The sequence below is a fragment of the Parus major genome, chromosome 8 (assembly GCF_001522545.3).
Source record: "Parus major isolate Abel chromosome 8, Parus_major1.1, whole genome shotgun sequence".
NCBI lineage: Eukaryota > Metazoa > Chordata > Aves > Passeriformes > Paridae > Parus > Parus major.
Window position 1 is genome coordinate 23977904 of NC_031777.1, and position 20545 is coordinate 23998448.

General features: G+C 44.5%; 1 protein-coding gene across 1 annotated transcript in view; it reads right to left on the bottom strand.

The window, feature by feature from the left end:
* The window catches only part of LOC107208051 (BEN domain-containing protein 5), an 880445-nt gene that overhangs the window by 182586 nt on the left and 677314 nt on the right, over positions 1 to 20545 (bottom strand). The gene's annotated exons all lie outside the window — the stretch shown is intronic.

Below are 20545 nucleotides of genomic sequence, written 5' to 3' on the forward strand. Positions count from 1 at the left end.
AAGGTCCATCCTGTGAAGCAGGAACCATTTACTGAATTTCCCCAGAATAAATCAATCACTACGGTCTAGTAACAGGATAAAATTAAGCAGAGAAAAATTAAAGCTGCTCATCAGTAAAATTTCAGTAATGGTGAGCTCTATTAGAGTGTGGAATTGTCTCTCCAGGGTAAGAGTGGAATCCTATCATCAGAAACATTTAACACTGGACAGGGTAAAGCCTTAGGGAATAGCTACAACAAGCAACAATTCAGGATAGAAGGGATGGCCTGGACTAACTAGCTCATTTCAGACCTGATTTTTTGTGATTCAACCAAAGTATTAAAAAAAAACCCCTAAACCCCAAGTTTGTGCTAGGTTAAATGCATTTGTTTACAGCTTGGCTGAAACATGCATTAATGATGAGACCAAAATCTCACATTCTGCACAACTCCTTCATTTAGCTAATTTCTTAAGGCCCACTTTGTATTTCAAATAGCAGAAAGTCTGAGCCTTAGCTGCTGTTGGAATAAATTATAATTTTCTGAGGCACATGGAGAAAAATGAGGCTTCTGAAATGTCTAAGATGATCAAGGTGTAGTTGACTCTAAACATCAGCAATTTTTTCATGTCTCAGTGACTAATCCTGCAGAGGAGAGAGGAACTTTCTGTAACCAGGTCTTCCACCTGAGAAGAAACTAAACCTGAATTTCTGAGGCAAATTAGCATATACATAATTATATTGCTCAGGAAATGTTCCTGCAATTACCTCCTCTAGATGAAGGAAACCGAACATCGATCTGCTTTTTGGCTGGTGTTGTGACTTTTGTTCATTATCCAACAGCAAGAACACGGAGGAATGACAGGGACACAGTTGGATCCTGAACAACCAGATTTCCTAACTGTATGCAAACACGAAAAGCTTAGCTATGTTAAACTGCTGCTCTGACTGTTTCCTGGCAGTGTCTGAAACATAATCCACAGTACTCACACCTGGAGGGCTCAAAATCACTTAAAGGGAAACAACCCCTCACTTAGCCCGTGGTTTCTCAAGACTCTGTGCCGGTTTTAGTTTAGAAGAGCTTGCAACTCGACTCAACTAGACTCAAACATCACATCAGTTTGTGTTTTCTAAAACACTTGGAGGAGTTAACTGTTCAGAAATCAGTGTGTCCAGAACAAGTTTTATCCTAATTTGGATAAGACCTTCCAGGCTGAAACAAAAGCAGCACAAATAGTGCACGGTGTGGATCATTGCCTCCCCAAAGGCCTTGGCAGCGCACCAGGCAGGAACATGCCACAGCTCCCCAGGCAGCAGGGAGCACTGTCAGCACCCCAGGGCTGGCAGGACTGCTTTCTCTCAGGAGGACACACAAGAGCCCCAGCTCTCAGGGCTGTGCTGTGGCTGTCACTGTGCCAAAGACGAGCCTTGTCCAGGTTCTGCTCATTTTGCCCCTGTTACGGACGCAGCCTCGCTCACAGAGCTTGGCAGGAGCATCTTGGCAACTGGAAGCTGCAGTTTTCAGCTTCAGCAGGCAATTGCTATTCCCTGAGAAAGAGCATGCAATGGTGTGGAAGGCTGCACATAAACATGCAGTGGGTGAGGCTCTGATGTGCCTGATTCACTCCTGCACCCGACTAAAGGAGCCTGGCCCTGGGCACCCAGGGCGAGGCGTCAGACGTGACCAGCGTTTCCCCAGGCTCCCCAATCTACTCCAGCCAAGTTACCCATCAAAAGGAGATTTACTTGATTTTCTTACTTAGCAGACAGTCAGTTAAGCCTGAAGAAGCCTTTCCCCATGGTGAAAACACCAAGGAAGAGTTAAAAATATCTCTCAGAATTCTAACCTGGAAGTAGAGGCAGTTCTAAGGAGCATGGGAAAAGCATGAGACAAAAGCATGCATTTACATATGCAAACCTCACCCTAAAATTATTGTAAGTATCCAAATAATCAATACAGCTAGGAAATAGCTTTGTCTTTCAGAGGAACCCAATAGTTTTGGACTGCCTGAAATGGTCTGGATCAATAATGTTTAAAATAAAAACACAGATATCATACTATTAAAAAAAATACCTTTGCCGAGAACTTGGTCCTCCTGTTAATAAATCAATACAAACGAAATTTTACAGCTTCTGTAATCAGCAAGAGACATATCAGTGTATCTCATTAGGCCGGGGTTAAGAATTTGGCAGCGACCAAAGCCCATTTAATATCATTTACTTCAAGGCAGACATGGCAATACAACAGATGCCCTAATTTATTTGTTGATCTTTGTATTAAAATAACAGTTTGCTGGTAAACAGGAAGGGTAATGATGCCAGTCACCCTTGTTAGTGGCTAATAATTGCTTAAATTGTCCACTAATTGACCTGTGCTACTGTTGAAGCACTGGATCGTGTTGCAGGGCATGAAGTAAACAAGGCCACTGTAATGTTACTTTAGAGAATGACTTCTGGAAATAGAACTACTTATTGCCATAAATTTTCTTTTCACAGATGAGCAGATTAATTGGTCTGCCAATTAGTCTGCTATTAAAGAAAAAAAAGGGCTGCCCACAGATTGGTTGGATCTTCGAACTGTAGCCTCAGTTTGGGTCAAAGGAAATAATCCAATCTGAATCAGTCACATCAGCTATGAAAAATAAGACAAGCATTATTTAAAAACACAAACCTCTGTGTCTGGAGATTAAGGAAAATAGCCAAATAACAAAGTATTAACTCTTCAAGAGACTTCAAAATGAAATAGAGAATGTGATGGAATGGGCCTACTGAGACACATTACAGTGTGGAAAAGTTCTCCAATTAGAAGAAGGAAAACAATATGGATTATTTTCCTCTCAAGCTTTCTGGAAAGCAATTAAAATCTTTATATTCCAAATAATAATGTGCAATTATAGATGCTGCCTGGAACCAGAACAGCTCAGAAATCAGCATTCAGCCATGACACAAGAAGAGGCTTATTCATAGTCGACTAAAAATCCACCAAAGTCTTCAAGGAGCTTTTCATAGTTGCAAGTGAAAGGGAAGAAAGAATTGAAAACAAGGAGAAGGGAAAACAATCCTCACAACTGCAAGTATTAGAGACTCAGCCACATTGACTTAAAAATGTCAGACTGTTAAAAAACCTGATTTCTTGGTAAACCCAGTTTCACTGAAACTGCACTAAATCTGGACCAAACCCCTTCTACTCTGAGTCATTTCCTTATCATTTCTTTTTTCTCAAGGCTGAATGCGCTTTTTCAAATTTCTCTTGCCTTTTGCAGCTCAGCACCTCACATCTGCTCCAATGTTAGGTGCTGTGGCATATTTCTGCCCAGCCCAATCCAGCTCAAATTATCTGCTGCTTCTTCTCAAGCAAGTTAATCATTCACTCTTCCATAACATGTCATTTCCACTGTTCTGTCAAGACATTTCCTCAACTAACCTCCTTAAACTCTGCTTAAACTTCCTGCTGGCTCTAACATGACCTCTCCATTTGCTTCTTCCAAAGAAAAGCCAGCCTTATCCCCTGCTTTTTCAATTACTCCATCCTTTCACCCTCAGTCTGACAATATATTTAATTGTGCAACTATATAATACATTTGCCCTGCTCCTATTAGTGAAAATCTAATCAGCACAGATCCTAATGCAATATGGCAACTGCTAATGCAAACATACCCTGCACTGTATCTAGTACATGCCAAGAAAGAAGTGATTTATGTTTTCAGACCCATCTCCTAATGCTGAGTAGCTGCTGGTATCCTCCATCAGCTCAGCACAGCCTGCAGGTTAAAGAGAATGTGACAATTGGGCTCTAACAGCCATGGGATCTATTCACTGGAAAATAAAATGTAGAGTCCCAAATGCTCATGCTCACATGAAACTATTGAAATGTACTGTTAAAGGAGACTAAATCCAATGTGAATGACATTATAGTTATGTTTCAGTGGAGAGTAAGAAAGCAAAAATATGGGGTTGGGCCTTTTTGGAGAGGTTTATTTTAATGTGATAGTGAAGAAAAAAAAATAAACAAACCTAAAACAGGTGTCAATGGCTAAGTTTCAATAGCTACAATATTCTATCTCCAAAAAAACAAGCACAATACACAGAATAAATGTCAACAAGCCATCACTGTGCCACCATTTGCCTGAGAAGTGTTTCTCCTTCAGCAACAGGGCCCTCATCTGTTCAGCCTTTGTCCTGTCTCATGGGACTGCAGGAAAAAAAAAAAAAAAGTCACCCAAAACAACAAAAGAAAACGTGAAAAAGACAGATGGACCCTGTTCTCCACCCCAGCATGGTGGGAGAGGTGTCAGAGCCCCACGGAAGCCTGCCCAGCACAGGTCACAGCAATGCTGTGCCAGAGTGGGCTCCAGAGAACACAGATCTGCTCCTTCAGTGCAGCCCCCAGCAGAGCCCAACAGGCTGAAATGGTCCAGAAATGCCTTGGTCTGAAGTGCTTCAATATTCAGCACAACAGCAAGAACAAATATGAAAGCATGTGAAGGGTGATAAATGAGCAGAGCTGACTCATAGTGAGGTTACTGACAGGATCTAACATCGTGCTGTCACCAAAATTATTCCTACAAAAGATCATCTCAGAGGGGTCCATATGCACAGGATCATCACAGATGCTGACTCTGCCCCTTCTTACAGTTCTGCTCCTCCTCCTAATGTGGAAAAACAGATTGAGAAACTCCAGTGTGTTTTGTTTGCAGTATTTCACGCTCTTTTAGAACCAAGTTTCTTGGGCAGGGGAAGGGGTGAAGAAGGGTGATGTTAACATCAGTCCAGAAATAATCTGTAGATTTTGAATACTTTATTAGTAAGTTGCTTTATTTTTCCAAAAGGTCCCTTTGGAATCCATGGCAAAGCCAAGGTTTATTTCATCAAAATTATAAGAGCTAATATGACTGGTGAAGAAGCAGTGCAAAACTATAACCAGGCACCTGCTTACGGTGTTAGATGAAGGAAAATTTGATGTCTGGATTATGTCACCAGTTTCCAAACGCCCAGGTGTTTATCTGCATGCCTATGCCTCTCTCTCAGAAGGTTCTGCAGTGGAGAATGGGAAGCTCCAGAGCAGAGTTTGTTTTCCATGAGCCCCATCCTCAGCACACCCTGGTGCAAGGCAATCGGGTGCTGGCTCTCAGAGGGAGGACAAAACCTGACACAAAACCTGAGTGAGCATCCATCAGGCCCCACTTTTCAGGTCAGGCTCTTCTCCTGCTTCCTCTGCTGATGTCCAGACTTCATTTACACTTCCCCCAGGAAAGGCTCAGAGGGGACCTGCACAGGCCTGAGGGTGGCACATGATGAAAAACAATCAAATTTTTTTTTGAAAATGCAGAGAAGTGAACGATTTTCCCAGGTGGTTCCTGTGGACAGGAAGGTCTCAAGGGAAACAACAACTAAAAAATTGCCTGTGACAAAACACATCAGAGCCAACTGAGACAGCTGAGTCAACTCTAGGAAGGACATTTGTTTACATTATTTCTAAAGGGAACAGAAAGGCAGATTAATTCTCTTGGAGTATCAAACCTTTTGATCACACAGCAATTTGTCCCCAGCTAGACAGGTAAATAGTTCAGTGCTAAGTACAATCTTGTTGCATGAGTTGGGTTGGTTAGAAGCACCCCAAAAATAGTCTGTAGGTCCCCATGATAATTTCAGCTGTTTTTTTAAACCTGAAACCATTTTTACACTGCTATTGTAAGAAAAAAAAAAAAACAGCCAAAAAACCAAACCAACAGTTAGCACCTGGTGAACTGTGCCCAGAGCCCCACTTCACCTATTTTTTAAGAAATTCTAATCAACCTGAAACAGAAAAGTTGCACACCTAACTAAGGATCCAGCTGCAATAAGCAGATTGATTAGAAACACATCAAGCCACATTACAGCATGTTTGTTCTTTTATTTACTGTTTAGTCTCTCATCTATTCTCTGCTGTAACTCTTGGTCTCTTCAAAACACAGGATTAAAAGCAAAGGAAATCTCAAATAATGGGATAAAATGAATGTGCAGGAAATGAATGGGTGAATTAGATTACAGCAGATGAAACACTGAGGTCTCAAATGCAAAATGCAGGGAGTTTATTTAATTTGTTACTCTTTTAAAATGAAAATATGCTCACTGACTTGAATTAGTAATTCTCCTGTTTTAAGATATGTTAGGCCATTACAGCTAGGCCTGTTTCCAGAGCAGTGAAATAAATGGAAAACAGCCAGTCTCCCAGGGAACACAATCCTCACTGCATTTTGCCAGCCTGGTGGAAGAGTGCTAATGTCAGCTCCAGAGAAAACCATGCTTCTGCTGGAGGGGCTGCATGCAAAGGATTTGAGAATGACTGGCAACAAATACTTCAAATGGCAGAGAAAGGCACTGTGGATTTTCCCCAGTTTTAATGTGCATGGTAAGCACAGGCAGTAATTGATTTAAAGAAGATTTAAAAAACCCATCGCTCCTGACCATCCCCTCCCTCCCTCCTCCAGTTAGCCCAGGGTTTCACAAATAATTAATCTGGAATTTGGTGTGGCTGGAATGTAAATCCACATGGAGCAGTGGGAACATCAGTCAGGAACCTCGCAGCTGGGCTCTGTCAGCGTGAGAGAGAAACTTCTCTGTCATTTGCTGACCTGAGTCAGGGCATCCCAGCCAATACCTCCACCCCTCTGGGCTTCCCAGGTATCTTCTTTTGGGTGTAATGCTCTGACTGAGGGGGCTGAAGTCTCTGGTGGAGGGCCACAAGTGTGTGACAGCCCTCTCCAAACAGCTCAGCAATCACAGGGTGTGGGGACAGTGAGAGCCTGCTGCAGCACAGCTCTGTGATGAAATGGCTCTGACCACTCTGGTACCCAAACATTTCAACTGCTTTCCAGAATTATATAGTAATAAAAATCCTGCTCACACCCTTGTAAGGATACAGGAGACATTTCTGCCATCAGAGCCTCAAATGACATTTGACATCTGTTAAGACTGCAACTTCAATGTAGATTTGGGAAAACTGTGCAATAGTAAAACATTCTGGGACTCCTGGGTAAGAAAATGGACCATATGATACCATGAGGCAGATATTTTCTCCCATTTTAATGTGTCTGCTGATTGGACAGAACTGACTCGGATGGAAACCTTTAAATTTATTATGGATATTCCACATAGAGGAGGTACATTTACACCACAGCCTTTCATGTCCACTATCCTACTATTTTTTGAGAGACTTCTACATTTAGACCATGCAAACAAGGCCTCAGAACACCAAAGAGTTCCAGACCCTGACACTCCAGATGCATTTCAAACAGGGAGAATACACAGGGAAATGGATGTGACTGGAATAGTCAGTCACAAATCAGCAGCCTAGAAGTACAATCAGTTCAGTGTAGAAAGTTGCTAAGTGATGAGTGTTTGGGATTTCCTATGTATTTTTATGAGCTGTTGCTCTTTCCTCATAAAAAGATTCACATCTGCTTTGAAGGATAGGCGGCTGCTGGTGCTTGGCTGGAGCACAGCATCCCAATTCAGTGCTGAAAAGATATAGATATACATTGCCAGTAAAACATAATTAAAGTTGGCATTCCCAGTGACTGGGATGTGGGACCAGGAGCCAGAATGCCTGATCTTAGTCTCTAGCACTGCTGATTTTTGGCAAGTTGCTCCCAGAGTCTGCTGTCTTAGTGTGTACAACTTGAGATAGCAATGGCCAGATTTGCAGGGCAGCAAAACTGGCATTGCTGGGGCCAAAACCAGCAGATGGATTTTCCAAACAAACTCAGGAAAGCTCACTGGAGCCGACTGGAGCTGGAAACATGGCAAGTGGCCACAAAATTCTAGGTGTTGAGTAAAATTCTGAAACTTTTCTGCTCTTACTCAGCTGTCACCAGTGAGATCTGTTCCACTGACAGTCCATCCCCACTCTTCCCCAAAGACAAGCACATTTTGAGAATCAGCCCTCAGTAGAGGTCAAGATGGAAAAACTTTTGGTGACAGAGACAGCCAGCATTGCTGGTCAGTTCAGAATTGCTGCCCTGGGACACTCACTTCTGTGGTTTTCTTCCAAACAAGTAAGCACAGAAAGGAGCACACAAAGGGTTCCACAAACCATAGCTGGTTCTCAGAACCTCACAGAATTTCCCAGAGAGGGTAAAATGTGGCATTTAATTTTGCCTGTTAAAATTGTCAGACAAAAAAAGAAAAGACAATTAAGCATTTTGCGAGGACAAATCTAGTTCCTACTTTAAAATTCTCTAGATACTTTATTCTACCCAAAGCCTCATCCTGTCTGCAAAGCCAAAAAAAATAAAAAAAATAACATTGCTAAACAGATTAGAGTAGATAATGAGACCACACAGGTGATCTTGTTACAAAAGATGGCCTAGGTCTTATTCATGTAGTCTTGTTCTGATAAAACTCTTCAAACATGCCTTAAGACTTGCTCTGATGCTTTGGCAGTTTAACAGCTGGAAACCCCAAGGAACCAAACAGTTTGACCCTTTTTCTTATTTTTTGGATGTGGCAACTTATGGCCTCAGGGCTCATTTGGGTGCCATTGAACTGGATTGTGCATCTTTTCAGACTTCAGAAAAATGCACAGAACAAAGAAAAATCCCACTAGATTCCAGCTTGGGTGTTTGTGGCAGCTGCTTGAGCACTTGATCAGAGCAGCAGTAGGGTGATGATGGCACCATTTCCCTCGTCCCACTGCAGCTCTGGGTGCAGGGGACTTGTGCTCTCTCCAGCAGCACCACGAGCGCAGGTGGAACATCAGGTTAATCCCTCCCATTATTCATTTATCTGCCTTTCCTGGTCCTTGCAGCATGGGATGCCCACAAGCTTCAAATGAGTAGACTAATTTAGAAGAGCAGAATGAGGCCAGGGCTGGATTTGCCTGGTAAGAAGTGCAAACCTGCTCAGAGGGAAGCAGACTGTCTCTTGCCCAGTGAGGAGCCCATATCTCAGCCCCTTAATTACCCTAAAGGCTGAAATCTCTTGCTTAAGCACAAACTAATCTCCCTGGGCCCAGGGGAAGTTGTGCAGTTCTCCAGTGGAACTGATGCAACAGTTCTGTGGAACCTGTGGAATGGAAAGAACCTGTCAGGCTGACAAAGAGGGGAGCTATTGGCAGGAGCACACAGCTGCTGCTGCAGGATTGCCTGCAGGGTTCCTAAATTCAGTGCACAGCACAGACTGAGTGGGTGGCTTTGCTGGCTGGCTTTCCTTTCTTTAATTTTCTTAATATGCTGTGAGGAGTTTGGAGTTCTCTCTGCATCAAAATGAGCCTACCAATCGCCCCTGGATAATGCCTCTTTTCCTCCTGGGGAAAAACAAAAGGGCTCCTGGAGAAACACTACAAGGATCAGATGATCTTGTTTCATTAATGAATTACTTGGGATTTATCAGAAACATTCTCAGGATGTTACCTCAGAATATGATGTGCTTGGTCATTATCATTCAAAGTCTGTCATTCCCATGAGTGTGAGTCCCCCAGTCAGCTTGAAAAATATTCACTGCATTATGGCCCTCAATTTTTACAGAATTAACTAATGTTAAATACAGCTAGGATTTCAGCCTTAGAGTTGAACAGGAATTTGCAGAAGATTACACCTTCCCTGATGTGCAAGACAAGAGAGAACCCAGAACAGAGGTTTGATTGCAAAGAGGAGAAAAATAAACACCAGGGGAGTAAAATCCAGAATGCATGAGCCAGTCAAGCAGGCATGTACCCTGGCAGAATTAACTCAGGCATCACTACACTGTTTCCTGCTATCCTTAGCAACTCACAAAACACCAGACTTTTCTCCATGGCCCTGAAGGGGAGTTTCAGCTCTCCACCAACAGCTCACACAGCACCAACAAGGAGGTAAAAAAAACCAAAAACCAGAAACAGAAAATCACTTCATTCTCCAGTTTGCTATTTAGAGCTGTAAGGGGCTTGCAGGGGAAATAGAGAAACTGCATCATTATTAGAGTGTTGCTGCTTTACCCAGGACCAGGCTGAGCTCCCTAGAGCCTGGAAGATGACTGCTTTCTTCCCCATCATGACAACTGCAGACGTGGAGGTCAGAAGCCTTTCCAGGGCCAGCAGGAAGACTGCACCACAAGTGTAAATTTTCCAAAGTTGCCTGCACCAGGGAAAATATTCCCAGCAGAGCTATAAAAGTGATAAAAATAAACTTTGATGGACACAAGGAGGACTAAGCAGACTTAGTTCTTCTTGGGAAACTGCTAAGAGTTGCAAGGAATAAGCAAAGAGGATGAACCTTCTCCTTTGAAGCCTTTTGTTGAATTGTCTCCCCAGACTCAGAGCACTTCCTATTTATGGCCAGACTTACCCTTTCATAACCTGGCAGCAGGTGGCTTTCCTTGGGAATCAGGAACCTTTGGGATTTCAGTGTGCTTGGTTCAACAAAGGTGGGCACTGGGAGCAGAGGGCTGGACGAGTTTTGCCCAGCACCTCCCCTGGGCCTGTCAGAGTGCTGCTCTGCAGACCCAGGAAACACAAGCAGCAGCCACATCGAGCTCTCACAGCATTAACTGTGCTCCAACAAGAACTGCAGAAGCCTGGGGATGGATAGAGTAGCCCAAGCAAAGAATGTGTTGTAAGCCAAGAAGGCAAAAGGTGGATTTCTCTGGAGGCAGACGGAGAATACATTTACATATGAAAATCTAATGCACAGTGAAAAAGGGAAAGGGCATCACATAAATAACGTGGGGGAAGAAATGAAAAATATGTCTTTTTAAACACAGCCTAAAAATGGTTCCCAGCATCTGCAAACACGTTGCTGAGCCAAGCAACAGAGGCAACAGGTTTGAGTCAGGCAGGCACACACACAGAGCAGAGGGGCCCTGCAGAACATCACTCGTTCACACCTATCCTCTCCAGTTCCCTTCATCTCTAGGGTGATGGGAGAGTGCACTGGGGTATCTCTTTAATTTGGCTTTATCTTCAATGACCTGTGGAGGATTTTCTACTGGCCACATCCCAAGTGGGCTCCTCAGCTGGACAGACTCTTGGTGCCACCCTCTGCGGGATGAACGTGGAACACACATTGCTGGGAAGGAGCAAGAGCAGGCTGGGTGCCCCCATGGGGGATGTGGTGCCCTCTGGATCTCCAGAGGACACAGGTATGGGACCCAGAACAAAACTGGAATGTGGGAAAGGAACTCTTTCTTGTGCTTCAGCTCAGAACTTCAATCCGCTCAGCTAAAGCGAAGAGCCGAGGTGTCCCCTCGTCAGGGCTGAACCCCAGCTCTTCACTTCTGCTGGAGATGTGGCTTTGCCATCCACATGTGGCACATCCATACACTCCCCAGATCCAAACAATGGCAGCTTGGCCTGGCAGGAACCTGCACATCCATTTGCCCTCATTTCCCCTGCAGGGACGAAGGAAGAGATCGCTTTGTAAGTCTTGATGCACGAGAACGTACACTAAGCCAGCTGTAATGGCACCTTTTGGCTGCTTCATTGATTTCCACTTTACTGGGTTTGCAGGTTATACTGCTTCACTTTTATAGGATTTTCCTGTCCTTCCATTCAAATAGACTGAAAAGGTACAAGGCAGTTTCACCTCTTTCCAGGGAGGCTCCAGTGGCAAAGCAGGGCACTTTGCAAGGCTGGTACCTCCAGTAAGGCAGCAGCTCTAAAAGGGACAACCATCAGACTCCAGAATCAGAGGGAGAGAATCCTGCTCGTGAAGAGCTGTTTTACACTCTCTGTTTTACCTTCTGGGCATGAGAAAGTCAAGAGTGGCATCAGTTTCTCCAGAGGGGCTTCCTGTCCCCTGAAGCCAGTGGGAGCTTCCTGCCTGCTCTGGTTTTGCCCCTCAAAGACACTCAAAAGTACCACATGAGCAAAACCAGACCAAAGTAGACCTGTATCCATTTTCCCCTAGACAGATGGTGTCAAGGTAGTAGAGGCTGAGCTGCTCTAGTGTCAAAGGATAGTTAAAACTGAAATGAAACATGGAAATCCATCTGCACAGCAAAGTCTGCAGCTTCACTTTTGACAGGCAAATAAAGCAGGGACTGTATGTAACACCTGTACTGTTTCTGGGGAGAAGAAAAAAAAAAAAAAAGAAAAAAGAAAAAAGCTTCTCTCGAAAGGTGGTTTCATTTCGAAATGGCCGGTTTTACTCACCCAGTTTCCCAGGCTTGAAATTGGACTTGAAAAGAAACAATTACTGGCTCCCTCCCAAGGATTACTACTACTACTCTCTGCGTCCCCTCCCGGTGCTTTCCCGCGGCTCCCCCAGTCCCGGAGCTGCCCTGACCCTCTCTCCCAGCCTCCTCCAGCCGAGCCGGGCCCCGCAGCGCCCGGGGAGGATGAAGACGTGCCAGCAAAAACGACGCTCTGCCTGCCCATCCTTCTTCTCACCCCTCGCACGGTGGTACCCCGCACCCGGGAGGAGGCAGAGCAGGTAGGATTTTTGGGGTAGGGGCTGGGATGGGGAGGTAGCCGTAACCCACTTCACCGCCCAGAGATGCTGCGCTCGGCGGCAGAGCTGGCTCAGCACTGGCTGAGAGCCAGGACGGCAGGAGAGCGCCAGCAGGTTGACTGGGGCTTCTGAGCGGCCCTCCGCTGCTCCCCCGCTCCCCTCTAAAGCCTCGCCCTTCAAAAGGAAAGCGAAGAGGTCCCACACCGCGGAGCCCGGCTGGGAGAAGGCCCGGGGGCTGGGCGGGGAGCCGTTCCTTACCCGTTTCGGTGACCAGCGCGGGGCAATCGAGATCCTCTTTCCTTTTCTCTCCCCCCCCGCCGCCGCTTCGCTACGCAGCGCTCCCGCGTCCCGTTCAAATGGCCATGTGACGAGAAATGCTTCTCGCCCGGGCCAACGCTGGCCCGCGCTTTTAAAGCGTCAGCGATCCGCTAGCCGCCTCTCAAAGTGCCAGCGCAGCGCTGCGGGCCGCCGCAGGCCCCCTTCCCGTCGGGGTTAATGAGGTCCGAGAGCAACCGAAGAACAAGAAAAAAACCCAAACGAGTCCCCAAACGGAGCGGGAGGTGGCGTGTTTGGAGGGGTGGGGGGGAAGGGGGGGGCAAGGAGTTGTCGTCAAGGCTTTATTTGAAAGCAGGGGAGCGCCCTGCGATTGGCCGCTCTCCACGCCCGTCTGGCGGCGGTGCTCCCCGGGACCAGACAGTGGGAGGGCAGAGACGACGATCCCCCCCGTCCCCATCCCCCGCCGCCAATTTTCCTTCGCCCGCTTTTCGAGCAGGGAGCCATCATCATGGGAGGAGTTTAGAGAGGGGTGTAGCGCAGGAGGGGGGAGTAGAGGGAGGTGAAGTGAAATGGGGAGTCGAAACGAGTTAAACGGAAAAGAAAAAAAAAGAGAAAAAAAAAAAAAAAAANCTAATCCTCAGAGAAGATCTGATGGCCAAGAAAATGCTGGCTGCCTCTGAACTTCCTCCCCTTGACTCAGAGATGAAAGTTGTGTATCTGCAAGTCGCCTTCAGTGGTACTGGAGGGGACTTGTTGGATAGCTGCTTGCACTAGGCTCCAGCAGGAAAAAGCTTTTTTCCCTGTGGTTTATTTTTTTGTCTTATAGAAGAATAAAAAAAATGGCCATGTCTCTACATGAAGAAGGAAATTGCAAAAGCTCTGCTCTGCCCGTCGTCAGTGGAGATGGATCTGTTCTTTTATTTACGCTGCATGACATCCAGGCAAGAAAAAGCTCCACAGAAATAAATTAAGGTCACTCTCTGTCAGTGCAGATGTGCTCCTGGCTGTTAAGCAGCAGAATATGGCATAAGCCCCTACCTCCACTCCAGAGAAAATTTTGCTGTGAAAATGAAGATGTGTTGTAGATCCTAAAGGTGATGGTAATTAGCACTGGAAAGGGAATAATCAGCAAAATTTCTTCACATGAGTAGGACCATCACAAGCAACTGACATCTCTCCTTGTGAAGAAGTGAAATTCTCCAAAAGACTATAAAAGTACATGTTTTCATCTGAGGAGCATGAGGGAGAAAAGTCAGAAAAACATAAATTTCAGGAGACCTCCAAGGATTGAGGGGATTTGTTGTTGCTGTTTTAGGAAGAAACAGCTAAAAAACCTCACCATCTCCTAAAGAATTCTGTTTGGAGACAGTCTTATAGCAAAAGCAACTTTGAAACATGTTAAACTAAGAAGGCATAAGATGCTCCTGTTCCAGAATAAGAATTGCTGTAGAAATGTTCTATTGCACACCACATTCACAGTCTGCCTCAGATGCAAATGAAATCTCAAGTGCCAGCAAGCCCCAGATAGAAGCTGTCCCCAAGCACTTTGCAATGATGGGTTTAAACTCTGGCAGCACTGTGACCACACCAGCTGATGTCAAGGTGCTATTTCCCTCATACCCTTGGCAATTAGGAACATTGCCAGGAAGAAGAATCAGAGTTGACACGTAACCAGGGGTGAGGACTGTCTGACTTTCTACCTTTAACAGTCAGATTGAATTTTAAAATCTTAAAGGTAGACTTAACTTTAATAAACAGCCCCATTTACTGCATGAAGGAGCCAGACTTCAGAAGGGAGAGGTGCCACAGATCCCTCTGGGCAAACTGAGATCCCAGTGATCTGCTGTGTCTCCAGGGCAGGCTCCCTCCTGCAGGGAATTAGGGGTGCAACTCCAGCTCTGTTCCCTGCTTCTCCCAAGGAATGAGGGACACACACAGCTTTTGAAAGATGGCACCTGGGCCAAGGCTGGGTCACAGCATTTTTCAGCTCTACTCTTGATCTCTGACAGGTGAAGCAGAGCTTGCTCTGTTGTCATGGTCTGTGTCACACCTGTTCTGTAGTCTCCCAAAGGTTTGGCTTATGCTTGTCAATAATAAATAATAAAGCACACCCATATTTTTAATGTTTTGCCCACTCACTGTACCACTGGCTGAAATAAAGTAAACTGTGATAATTTCTAACAAAATTTCACATAAGAAGACCTACAGACTTCTCCTTTCCTCCTCTTTTAACTGACCACAGATCTTTGCCTTTCTTTGTTCTTTCCCTTCCCCACCACCTTTTTTCTCCATCAGTGATAAAGTGACAAAAAAGTAGAGAAACAAGAAAAAAGAGAAAGGGAAAATAGGAAAAAAATACGTGAGTTTGTATGAAATTTATAGTAAAGCACTCTTTGAAAACCTGTGTCATTAGGAAAAAAAATGCAAATTAATTATTTTTCATCTGTCTCCAATTATCTTTTACATTTAGCAGCTGCAAAGACTAAAACCATAACCTCCAAGTCAGAGCACAGAAACCAGGAGTGTGTCACCATTTGCTGAACATGTGATAAGTAATTTGACCCTTGAACTAACACTATAGGGCACATCTGGAAATAACCACTTTGGGGTGATATCAGTCACTAAGAAACCAAACTTCCTGGTGAGAGCAACTTCCTAGAGAGCTCTTTGCCACTCTTCAAAACTCCCCTAAATTAACCCTTCCTGCCTACAAAGTGTTCAATAAAAGTTTGCCGTGCATTAGGGTCCCAGCAAAACAATTTGTGACTACATTTCTTCTTAGAAATAAATTGAGCTTAACTTATTTATTTAACTCTTAAATCAAGCAGAACTGGTAATGAATGTGCCCCATCACCCTTTCCATCCTCAGAGTGCAGAGGAGCCAGACTGCACCGAAAGAGCAGTGCCATTCTCTGCAGGGCTGCTGTCTGGGGCAGAAGCCTGTTTTCATCCCAAATCCCTTCTTCTTGCCCTCCAAACAAGCTTTGCACCCTTTTCTCTGTAAGCTGGAGAAGTCAGGGTGATGTGGATCTTATAAACATGTACACAGTGCAGCATGTGAGCAATCTGTGCAGGGGCAGAGGGAAAATTTAATCCGAGTGCCCTCGTGTCAAAGCAAAGTTTGCAGCGGCCAAGTCCCAGTCGCTCATGAATGCTGGCTCCTGAGAGCAGAGCAGAAGGAGCAGGAAGGTAAGTGCAGGGCACCTCGGAGACTAAAGGGCTGAAAACAAAATGAAAACAAAAAAAAAAATCAATTCAGCTGAACCCAGGCAGGGCAGGCAAAGAACAAAGGGTCAGAAGACAAAGCTGGAAACAATAGACCAGCAAGATTAATATCAGTTGTGAGGAAGAGCTGGGGCACTGCTGAAGGAGAATGGAAAGGGCTTAAATTATAAAAGCTAGAAGAGATCCCTAATTGTGAATTCTGACCTGCAGCTTGATCAGCACAGCTCTCACACATTGCTGCACTGACTGAAAGGCCTCATCTCAACTTTGATTCCTTGATGGCAATGATGGTCACTTATCAGAGCCCTTTCTTTGCCATTAACAACAGAACCATGCAAATGAGATCTAAAGACAACCCCAAACTTCCTGTGGTTTTTGTATCTTTGTCCTGAGTTTTGCATATTTATTTCCTGCCTTGGCCCAGAGAAGATCTGGTACCTGGGGGTAAAACTGCTCCCCAAAAGTGTAGGACTTACTGCCCATGGCCATGCAGAGCAATAAACACAAAAAATGACCCGGATAACTGGGCAGACATGGATAAGCACCTTCAGAATCCACTCAGGCTGCAATTTTTAGTGGGAAAAACAGGCCATATTAAGGAAAGGCAAGTGATCATGATGTCCAGGTGAATCAGTATTTTCTCTTTTTCTTATCCTCAGACATCAGCAAAGTGCCACAGTGTGTACAAATATGATGTGCTCTGCCCTAGAGGGAGGTTGGAAGGGCTGGGAGGAAATGATCTTTAAGCCAATGTTATCCAAAAGTACGAGCAGTCAAGAAACATTGCAAAACCAGGATGCTGAAGAGATTAATTGGGCAATCTCACATGGAGACAAAACAAATTTGCCTGCTGTTGTACAGTGAAGCCCTTCTCAATTCTCCCCCTTGAAGACCAAGGGCTCCTTTAGCTCGGTGATTACTGTAAAGAGGATTAGTTAAGCAGAGGTAGTCAAAGGTGTGCTCTGGGCAAAGGGCAAACAGAATCAAACAAAGCCACTTGACATTTCTTAGCTGTGCAGGCAAAGCTGACCTTGCTGTCCCAGGGCTGAGGAGTTACTGGGAGCAGAAAGGTGAGCACACAGGACAGGGCTGGAGAGGGGTGAGCCTGCCTGACCAGACCAGCTTTCTGTTCCTGCTGCTGCAGACTGAATGGAAGAGGTGGGACAGCAACCTCTGCTGTTGGTGGGGAGAGATGTGTCAGCCACAGATAACACAGCTCCTGCCCTGGGGACAGCTCAGGTCTCCAGAGCCCTCGGGATTTCTCTGCTGCTGCAAACAGCAGCACCCAGCCCATGCACAGCTCCCCTCCACACCCTGCCACCATCACACCTTCTCTTCTCTGCAGGAGCTCCAGAAAACACGTGTTGTGATGGAGTGAATCACATAACACTGCAGCCAGAGAAATTTAAACTCATTATAAGCCCAGGAACCCAAGTGTATAACCTCTCATACCTGCCTGACACCACAGTGAATTGATTCAAAGCCTTGGTATCCTGTAACAGCCAATGCCACACTGGGTAGCAGGAATTCCTCTAACAGTCTGTTTACATCAACACGGCTTTAAAAGGAGCTTTTATTTCCATTACTCCAATATGGATGCTTTATTATTCTCAGAACAACCTTTCTCTCTCCTGGGATACTTCACACTAAAATCTCATCCAGGAGATTTACAAGGGACAGACAATAGTGTTTTTCATGTTGCTTTAGAAGTCAGGGAGAGTGTGTTTCCCTTTGTATTAAAGCTTAGGAACTATGCACTTAAGGAAAAAAAAAATCTTGGTGGGAAGGATGAATGCAAGTTAAGAACTTTAAGAGAGCCCTGCAGCTCATTTCATGGTTGGGCTGTTGAATTCTGTTGCCTTTGTTTGCTTCTCATCATTTGGTTTCCTGAACTCCTGTAAAAGAGACCATGAACTGCAGCTCCTGCTCACCACGTTCCCTCATTGCTGCTAAGTGCTGAGCTGCTCCTGAAAGCACAGGAGTGTTCCCAAACTCTCCTGACACAACTTGTGCACGTCCTTGTCTGGATGCAGAACACCATTCACTTTATGGAAAGATTCTGCTCTTCTTTTGGCCAAGAGCAGTCACCTCTAGGGTGGAACTCCAGGGGATGCACTTTCCTCTGGACTGCAGCCAGAAAAGATTTGCATAGGATACAGTCAGTACTGAAAGGGAATGGAAGCTTTGTGTCTTCATAAAAAATATAAAAAATATCCTTCAAGGAGAGCTTCTGTGTTACTCAGTTCTCTCCAGTCTTAGCAATGCTGCCCACAAAGAAACATTTTCCCAGAAGCACTGGAAAAGGGCCCCAAAAAAGACATTCCTGAACCAGAGAGCTTTTATTCCTTGGTTTCATGGCCATGGCAAACCCCCTCCTGCACCCAGAGATGCCTTACAAACACATCCAGAGAGGAATTGCAGACTAAGCCTTTATACATATGGAGTCTAGAAGTAGCCAGGACAGCATAAGTGTTTGCTTCCATTCTCTTTCATTTGGCAGCAAAGACAGAAGTGAGACTTGACAGTAATATAACAAACAGGCATTTATAGGATTCCTATTCCCCATGGAATCGTATTTTGTTTCCTCCTCTGGTAGAAAACTTAGCTTGGAAACGAAGATGAATTGGCTTGCTAGACAGAAGAATAAAACAGATAAAGTGAGATGCAAGCCATACATTTATTCAGATGCACATTCAGCCTGAAAGGAAATCTGGCAGATGATGTCCCCAAGCTTCTGAGGACCCAGTCATTACCTCCACAGGAATTTCTAGGTGCAGTGCTTTTTTCTCCAGGACAGCTGCTGTTACTAAAAGCATCTTATACCAATGGCTACAGAACTCGGCTCCTTTCCCTTGGGAGAAGTTTATACCCTGGAGAGAGCTAAGCAAGGTCATCACCTCTGCTACTTCAGAAAGGTTATTTTCACGTGTAAAGGCTGCATTTACACTTGCATGTAAAACATGTCCTGGCCTCCAGTTACTATCACTTAAGTCCTAAAGCTCAAAAGACTTATGCTTAATAAAAGAAACAGAAAAACAGTTTCTAACCCTGACAGTTTATTCTTCCTCTTTCTTCATAAGAAAACACAGTCTGGGTAAAATTCCAAGTAGAAGAAACAAGATTCAAGAGGACACTTCGCACACTTATGACTGTGTTTCCCACAAGAAATAAAAAACAAAAATCCCAAACAAATAACAAAATAAACCAAAGAACCCCCATAACACAACAACAAATACCCCACCCAAGCCACATTTATTCTATTTTAGCTCTCCTGCTAACTCCTTCGGGTTTCATGCAGGATCAAATTCAAAGAATTTGAAGGCACTGCCTCCATAAAACAAACTAAAAAACAGCTTTAAGAGGCCACTTTGGAATCTGTAGGACTTAAATCCTTTATAGCACCTGCAGCATCCTGGTGACACAGAGAGCAAGTTCAATTACCCACTAGCCCAGAGTTATAGTGCAACAGCAGAACTTGAGAGACAGCTGCTGGGAGACTTGTTTTTGGGCAGTCTGCTGCCTTCTATTCCAATCTTTAAACTTAAAATCAATTTTTTTTATACAAATTTTCAGATGTTTTTCCCTTACCCTCTGCTAGCAAGTGGGTGAGGGTTAAAAAAACCAGACAAAGAATGCAAGCAGAAAATCAACAGACTTTGCCCAGTGTAATCTGTTTCTTCATTTCATATCATCTGATATAAGGTGAAGCAAGAGGGAGCATTCTTTTAAGCAGCTATAAAGAAAAAAAAGATTGATCAAAAAGTAATTTTTGCTCTGTTTCTTATGGAAAAGAGACCCAGGTGTCTGTTTTTCTTATATTTTCTTTTTAATGGCCGTTCCCTTTTCAGCCTGTAAGATTCAAGGTCAGCTCCAGGTCAAATTGCTGAGCCTGAGATACTCAGCAACTTCCAATCCAGCTGTGGGATTTCTCTCCCTCCTGTATTGCACTGGGTTTTCCATTCTGGCATCCCAGCCTGCAAAACCCTATTAGAGGCTAGAAATTTTCATTTCTGCATTTAGATGGCATGGTGGATGCCACACTGGCAAATCAACAAATGACATAACAGAACATGCTAAATCAATGAGTGAAATACATGTCTTGGTACATCTAGACATGTTTAACCTTGGACTTCCTGACTGCTGGCAAAAGTCAGAGCATACAGGATAAACTGAAACATAGGAGTGTTTATCCAGCTTTCTGTGTGTGGGAATAGTGAGGGACAGCTGCTTTCATCCCACAAAGAAAATAAAATCTAGGAAACATATGGAAAAAAATAAGACTCTGGGAATATTGGGGGCTAAAAATAACTCTATTGCCAGATCTTGGATAAAACCCAAGCTTTTTGAAAGGTGTCTTATGGCCAGTGTTTGTAGGGTAAGGGCTTGCACAGATTTTACACACATTAGTGCACAGTGTTACCTGACATCTGTAAGAGTTAATCTGCCCTTACAGTCAGGTATGGAAGAGAAAACAGCACACATTTGCTTAAATTAAAATACTGTGGGGGAGAAAAATGAGGAAAAATATCTAAGAAAGGCAAATAATCTAAACCCACAACTTCAGAAAAGCCCCTCAGAAATTTGAACAGCCCAAGAGAGATGAGTTCAGGCTGTGAGATGAATTTGCACTTCTTTGTGCTCACTACAAAGGCCCTCCAGG